Source organism: Sciurus carolinensis, chromosome 5 (assembly GCF_902686445.1).
Source record: "Sciurus carolinensis chromosome 5, mSciCar1.2, whole genome shotgun sequence".
NCBI classification, from domain to species: Eukaryota; Metazoa; Chordata; class Mammalia; order Rodentia; family Sciuridae; genus Sciurus; species Sciurus carolinensis.
Genome location: NC_062217.1, coordinates 97,641,936 through 97,649,721, shown reverse-complemented (window position 1 = coordinate 97,649,721; position 7,786 = coordinate 97,641,936). Strand labels below are relative to the sequence as shown.

General features: G+C 37.2%; 1 pseudogene; it reads left to right on the top strand.

Annotated features, from left to right (window-relative positions):
- The first annotated feature begins 1,073 nt into the window (after positions 1–1,073).
- Positions 1,074–1,814, top strand: LOC124985303 (calcipressin-1-like; annotated as a pseudogene).
- The last annotated feature ends 5,972 nt before the right edge of the window (positions 1,815–7,786 follow it).

Genomic DNA, 7,786 nt, shown 5'->3' with positions numbered 1-7,786 from the left:
ACATAATAAAAAGAAAAATTGGCCATGAATATAGTTTAGTGATAGAGGACTTGCCTAGCATATGTAAGGCTTTGGGTTCAACCACCAGTACTGGGAATATACATAATTTTTTCCCCATAAATTCCTTCCTAGTCTTTATTTCCATCAATATTATTTTTGAATACTATTTTCATATTACCTATATTATTGTTCAATAGTCTAGTTGCCATTTTCATTTTTCTTATCTCAATTGCATAGTTACATTCTATGTTTACAGTTCTATTATTTGTCTTTTGTAATCTATTTGAAGGAGTTAATAGCAAATTAGAGATATTTATAATTTTCATAAATATTGAAAGTACTTTCTTCCATATCATTTTATATTAGAACATAAGTTTATATTAAAGTGATGATGTTGAATGTGAAGATATTTGGGTTTGATCTTTATTACTTGATTTTGTTAATCTTTCCTTGTTTTATATTTGCCTTTATAGGTAATTCCTCATTTTGAAATTTTATTTGTATTGTGGTTATTAAAATACTTAGATTTTTATCAGTAACATGTTTTCTGTGTAGTATTATTTGGGAAATTTTCATTTGTGTCAAAATGCCTCACTAAATTATGGCTTCATAGTAAATCTCAATATGTATACTAAAAATTCCTAGTATAAATTTTAAAATAACTATTATCTTGTTATTAGATGTATTTTTAACCATTTAAACTATTTTACTATTGAAACATCAAAACAAATTTAAATGCATAAATTTAGAAGTATAATTATATATAAAAATAAAACATTATGCATGTGTGGCTTTCTGGATTCTGCTGTATAGCATTGTAATATTTACCTCCTATGTTATTGAAAAAAACCCTCCATATTAAGATTTTGATTTTTTTTTTCAAAAGTGAAGTTCAGGCAAGCGCTTGGAGGCCACATCCCCAGGAACCTTGGTGACAGCCTGCGGCCAACAGCCTCTGGAACTGGAGGGAGTTAACTGGAGCCAGCGGCAGCCGCATGGAGGGGAAAGCGCTTGGCTTCCAGCCTGATGCAGTGGGCAGTGGCGCACAGGGGCACATGGGCTGGAGCCTGGGGATGGAGGCCAGCGTGGCCACCCGGCTGGGGGCAGCGGCTGAGGCGGCGGAGGCGTGGGTGCCGCCCGGGGTGATGCTGCAGCCCTTTGAGCCCTTCTCCAGGGCGGTTGTGGCAGAGGAGGGCTGCACAGCAGCTTCATTAATTGCGAGATGGAGGAGGTGGACCTGCAGGACCTGCTCAGCTCCACCATCGCCTGCCACGTGGACCCGCGCGTGTTCCTGGACTGCCTCTGCCGGGTCAAATTTGAATCCCTCTTTAGGACATATGACAAGGATATCACCTTTCAGTATTTTAAGAACTTCAAACATGTCCCAATAAACTTCAGCAGCCCCTTATCTGCAGCCGATGCCAGACTGCAGTTGCATAAGACTGAGTTTCTTGGGAAAGAAATGAAGTTATATTTTGCTCAGACTTTACACATAGAAAGTTCACGCCTGGCTACACCCAATCCAGACAAACAGTTCCTGATATCGCTGCCTGCCTCTCTGCCCACTGGTTGGAATCAAGTGGAAGACGCTACTCCAGTCATAAATTATGATCTTTTATATGCTATCTCCAAGCTTGGGCCAGGAGAGAAGTACGAACTGCATGCAGCGACTGACACCACCCCCAGTGTTGTAGTCCACGTGTGAGAGGGATCAGGAGAAGGAGGAAGAGGAGGAGATAGATAGGATGAAGAGACCCAAGCCCAAAATCATCCAGAGGAGAAGGCTGGAGTACACACGCATCCACCTGAGCTGAACTGGCACCGGGTGAAGAAGTGTTCTCAGTCATACTCACGAGAGGAATCTTTTACTGTGGAAGGGGCCGGTCACAACTTTGGAGGTGGCAGCTGTGACCACTGTGGCATAAATTCCAGTTCATGTTGCTCAGAAAGAGAATCAAGGCTTAGTCTCCTTGTTCTGATGCTGCACCTCAGTCCACGTCCCTGGCACCCAGGAATGTCTTGATCCAATCACTGAGTTTACTGTGATCGCACAAGGACATTTGGGGACATCTTGAGAAAACCAATAATGATAGTGTCTTGTATTTGTTCTTTTCTGGTAGGTTCTGTTTTCATCTAGGGTAGGTTGAGCAGTGGGTCCAGGGAGTGCTTTCCTCTTCTAGTCAGTGTACAAGGCACAGCCCCAACTAGTAGGAAGGGGCCTCACACAAAGCCACCTAGTGTCTAGTGCAGAAAGACTGTGGAAACAACCACAGCTCCATGTGGAACTATAGCATCTCACTCTCACTCCTTCCCTCATCTCCAAGTGTTTGTGCATGTATATTACTGATTTCAAGACTATCCTTTGTTCATGTAAGAAGTTGCACCATTGTTGTTTTCCATCTTTGGGGAAGCTAGGAGAGCATTGGAAAACTATCACCTTCCAGATCTTCAGCTCTTTGCAACAACATCCGCTTGTGGAATTGCACCTAGAATCCAGTCTCATCCTGTCTGGTGCAACACGTAACTTGTGCTTCTGCAAAAGACATTGATCTGAATTCCTCTGTACAGTAACTTATACAATTCAAAGAATAGCAGTTTCACTGCCAGTTTTTAGCAGGTGAGAAATTTTTGTTTAGGTGTTTGGGCTGGATATTGGTCTCCATTGTTTCTTTTATGTAGTGGTTTCTGTACATGAATCATAACCAAAAGTCATTTTGGTTGAGATAGTTGGTTTTCATCCCACTGAAACATCAACTTATAAATAGAGTTGATAGCATATATCCATCCCATTGTACTCTTGGGTGAAGAAACCTGGCAGTGGAAGGATAGTGTAAGACGTATTAACCTACCTGTGAATCTTTTGTTGTAGAAAAGCTGTCCATGTGTTTGACAGGATGAACTCAAAGCATGTAAGTGTGTAGTAGATGTGTGTTTATATGAGAGGGATGCAGTGCCTTTCCCCATAATTCCTGGTGGAATTGTTACACTAGATGAACATTTGTAATTTTTTTCTAGTTGGTCTTACAATACCATAACAGTCTGTCATTCTGAAATATCTGATGCCAAGTAACAGTGCCTGCTTTGGAAATTTGGAAGATGGTTTTCTTTAGAAAGCAAATATGTTTACAATAACTTCTTTGTTTGTTTATAACAAGAAATGGATCAAATGTTCTCAATATCCTCTTCGGAGTACTTGGTAGGAGGGAACCGGTAAGGGAGAGATCATTGCATAGCTGTTCAAGTGTTTAAGTGCTTTTAAACTGGAGGGGCTAACCTCAAAATATTTTTTTAACTGCATTCTATAATAAATTGGCATGATACGCTCTTTACGGGGAAAAAAAAGTAAAGTTCACTTGGAAGTTATAAAGTAAACTGTTCATATAATAAGGACTTAGAATCTACTTTTGCCTGCAAGTATCGAATGGGTGACTAAAAGCAGGATCTATGACTTTAGACTCCATATCATTGTCCCTAGTTTGCATCCATATCCTATACTCTGAGTCACCTTGAATTCCAGGAAAAACATGTTTTATTTATAAACACCTTGTCATGACTTGAAGATACCTTCCTGGGCAACAGCAACTTTCTTCAAGGCCCTCACCTGACCAATCATAAAATATCAATGGACCAGACTGTACCTATGAGGTTCACCTGCTTTCACAGCTGTGCAAAACCTCTAGCTATGCAAACCCCCAACCCTTTCCCTTATATCCCTTTTTATAAACCTCAGAGTCACTGTCAGGCCCCCAAAGACTGGGCTAAGAATGTTCTCTTGTCTTTTTGGTGTAGCTACACTGATTAAAATTTTTTTACTTTTCTTCATTACCATTTCTCTTTGTTTTTGGGTTGAGTGACCAGACCTGATATGTTGGAGCTCCAGAGTCAGACCTCTAGCCTAGGACCCCAGTAGTAATTGACAATCAACAAAAAAGTAATGACTATCATACCACATCATTTCTTTACCACATTGTGGATACATTTTTATAATTTAATATTGCAATGGGGACTTAGAGATTACTTTTGCTAAAAGCACTGATTCTTTTCTTGAGACTCTAGATGTCCCAGGGGTAATACTATCTTTAGCACCTTAAATTTTGCTCAATTCTACAGTAGACATGTTCATGATTTCAGTATTTGTCTAAAGCAAGTGATTCTTCCCTGTTAATGCTGAAGACACTAAGAGTAACTAAGATATTTTTCAAGATTTATAGTGATAACCAAATCAAAAAATTATCAGCTGATGGCTTTTATGACATCCTATTTTAGACAACCACAGTGGTGCCTAGACATCTTCAGTAATTGTACTAAACTCAAAGGCCTAACTCCATCTAGACTTTCTAATTTGCCCTTTCTCTTGTTACTGTAGGAGGTCCGAGGAGTTTCCAGATATCCTCAACTCAGGACAAGGGTGGTTCTTGATAAATGACACAGAAATGAATTTATGGAGACATCAATTAGAGGCACAGAGATTTACTTAGCAAAGCAGAAAAACATTCCAGGGGAATGTGGACTATGTCAAAAGTAAGAAGCACATCTGTGGTAAAACCAGGAATACAGATTCAAAGGAGGGATGCTCAACATCTCAAGACTGAGAAACAGTAAACTCTTGTTTTGGGGAGTTAATATTTATAGCGGAACAGTATCTAGGGGCTGAACTCTAGGTAAAGTCATGGAAGAGTTACAGGATTTCATGCCAGTTTTTCTAACACTTGCTCATTGTTCTCATATTATGTTACTTTTTGAGGTCAAGGATCCAGGCCAAGGGCATCAACTGGGTTGATCATGAGGTGCTTGTTCTGCATTCCAAAGGTTCATGGTTGCATGAACCTGCATTCTAATGGTTCACATGAATTTTTCTTTTGAGACCCTGTATTTTTCTGTATCCCCAAGTTTTTCTATGAGTCAGTCTCCCCACAGTCATCTTCAATTCCAGGGATAGCGGGTATGAAGTGATAAACAGCCTGTGACAAGCACCAGGTAGCAGCAACTTTTTTATCAATAAGAATGATCAACTGTAGTCTGACCAAGACTGCTTTACCTTGCACACTGCACACCTCTCACTGCTACCCATACTTTTCTATGATCCCCTATTTAACCCCAAGCCTCTGCTACCTCCTTGAAAATAGGAATTAATGTTCTACTAATTCCTCTGTTTCCCAGTATGGTTATGCTAAATAAATACATTCATGTCTTACTTTACCATTACTATTACTATTATTATTATTATTATTATTATTATTATTATCATTATTTTTGTGTGTGTGGAAGGCAAGTGGCTGGGCATGGTCTGCTGGAGCTTTTCCAAAGGCAGTACCCATCTAGCCTAGCACTTTAGTAAAAATATAACCCAAAATTTATTACTTGGTCCTTTTTGGGACTTGCTTTGCATTCACAAGAAAAACAGAGATCTCTTCTCTTATACAGTGGAATAAAGAGAATCAGAAAAGTAATGTACAATGGGGACTAAGACTTTGAATGCCTCTAATGAGGTCCTAAGGGCTTTTCAAGGGAGTAACAGCTAAGATGTTACTCTCTCTGTCTGTCTCTTATCTTTGTCTCTATCTTTGTCAGATGATATTTTCTAGTTTTGTTTTACTTTTAAAATATGTGAAAAATAAACTATGTTGATAATAGAAAATATAGAACATGGTTTCTTCTTTGCTAATCAATTCCTTTAAATTACCCTAACAATATAGTATATTGATGTTTAGATTTCTAGTAGGGAAAATATATCCTCACCTCCATCTCATTTATCCATATTAATTATTGCACCTTATCCTAGGACAATTACTTTTCTAGACTACATTTAGAATGGATTATTGTGTTTCCCTAAAATATATTTTCAGTGCTTGAATAGGATCTTGCTGAATATATAACTTATGAATAGCAGAAAGTTGGAAAATTTGAGTCATGATAGCTGAGAACATGGAATAGAGTTTGTTTAGAGCCTTTATTTTTACTAGCACTGATCATTTTAGTGTATTATGTATTTGTAATCATTCCTGGTTTTTAGGAGAAGTACTTATTTTCCCATGTTAATATGATAGAATAGTTTCACATTTTAATGTTATTAATAATGCTTGTGTTTGAATGCTTGCTCACATAAGTTTTGGGTAGCAAATCGCATGGCTTGCTGTATTTATTCCATTATTGTGCTTTTCTTTGGCTTCACATGTAATCTCTATACTACTTTTCCATAGTGCATAGAGATTAAATATTCTAATTTTATTTTTAACTGTAAAAGAAATACTTTTATTGCTTAACTATATTAATTTTTCTGTAGGTATTATACTTAATTTAATTCATTTTAAAGTAATACCTTGTAAAATTATTTTTCAATATACATGGGTGAAATCATAGAAAGATTAATTTGATTCTATTTATTATAAATATACTTTAGTTGATCCCTTGATCATTACATTCCTGGGACAAATTTTACATGATTATGATGCATTATGCTTAATTATTTTTAGAGTTTACTGGGTATTGAACTGGGAGCTCTACCACTGAGCTATATCTTTAGTCCTTTTTATTTTATTTTGAGACAGAATTTTATTAAGTTGCTGAGTCTGACCTTGAGCTTACTTTCTCCTGCGTCAGCTTCCAAGTTTCTGGGATTTTATGTGTGTGCCACTGTATCCAGTTTTAATTAAAATTTTTAATCTACTCTTCAAAGTATAATTTCCTATAGATTGATATAGGAAATGTCCAATTATGGGTGTTAGACTTATTCTACCTCAAAGATAGATTTGAGAAGTAATCTTCTGTGACTTCAAACATTTCTATATCATACAATATGTTCTCTTCAAGGTTTGCTAGAATATTTGATTATTTTTAATGTAGATCCTTAATAGCTTTTAAAGTACTTTGAAGTTTATCAAATCATCCATTCAAATTCTGTACTTGAATAATTTTTTTACCATATGATTTCTCTCAAATTAAAATGCTAATCTATCAAATTTCTAAATTTATAATTTATGCTTCCTATTGCTAGTTATGTCTCCCCTTTAATTTGCTAACTCTCTATTTTTACATTGTTGCTTTAGAGATTTTTGTTCTCTTCTTGAGAACATATTTTCTCTAGTCCCCACAGACTTTTGAAATATTCTACTCTATCACACTACTTTAGGCCTAAGCTCCTGTTCCCTCCTGTTTTTAATCCTGCTTTCTTTCTAGACCCAAACAATGGAGCAAATTTTACTGGCCACCACATTCCCCATATGTTTTTGCCTCCTTTGTACAGTTTTGCCATGTATTCTGGATTTAAATAACTACAATTATTTATAGGGCAGCTTATTCTTCCAGGAAATATAACAGTTACAACATAGACTATCAAGAAGTATTCCTGGGCTGGGGAGATAGCTCAGTTGGTAGAGTGCTTGTCTTGTATGTCCAAGGCCCTGGGTTCGGTCCCCAGCACCACAAAAAAAAAAAAAAAAGGTCTTCCCGACATTTTTTTCTCTTGGTTTCTTATATTGGGGAAAAGGTTTTCTTCTAATAGTCACCAAACCTGCTGCCTCTCCCAATCTCTTAAGCAGAAAAGTAAAAGAAAAAAGAACATTCTCAAACAAGCCAAATCAAGACCTCCATTTTAAAACATGGGGGCTTTTTTGTTTTGTTTTGTTTTGTTTAAATAAAGACAGTATTTGAAGCAAGATAAACAAATGACTTCTAAAGCTTACTCTAAACCCCCTAAGAGGTAGGAGTGAGCAGATGCTGCTTCTTCCAGCAAAGCTCTTCCAGTGACTCCAAAGATCTTGCTGGCTTAATTCCCTGCTGGCCCACA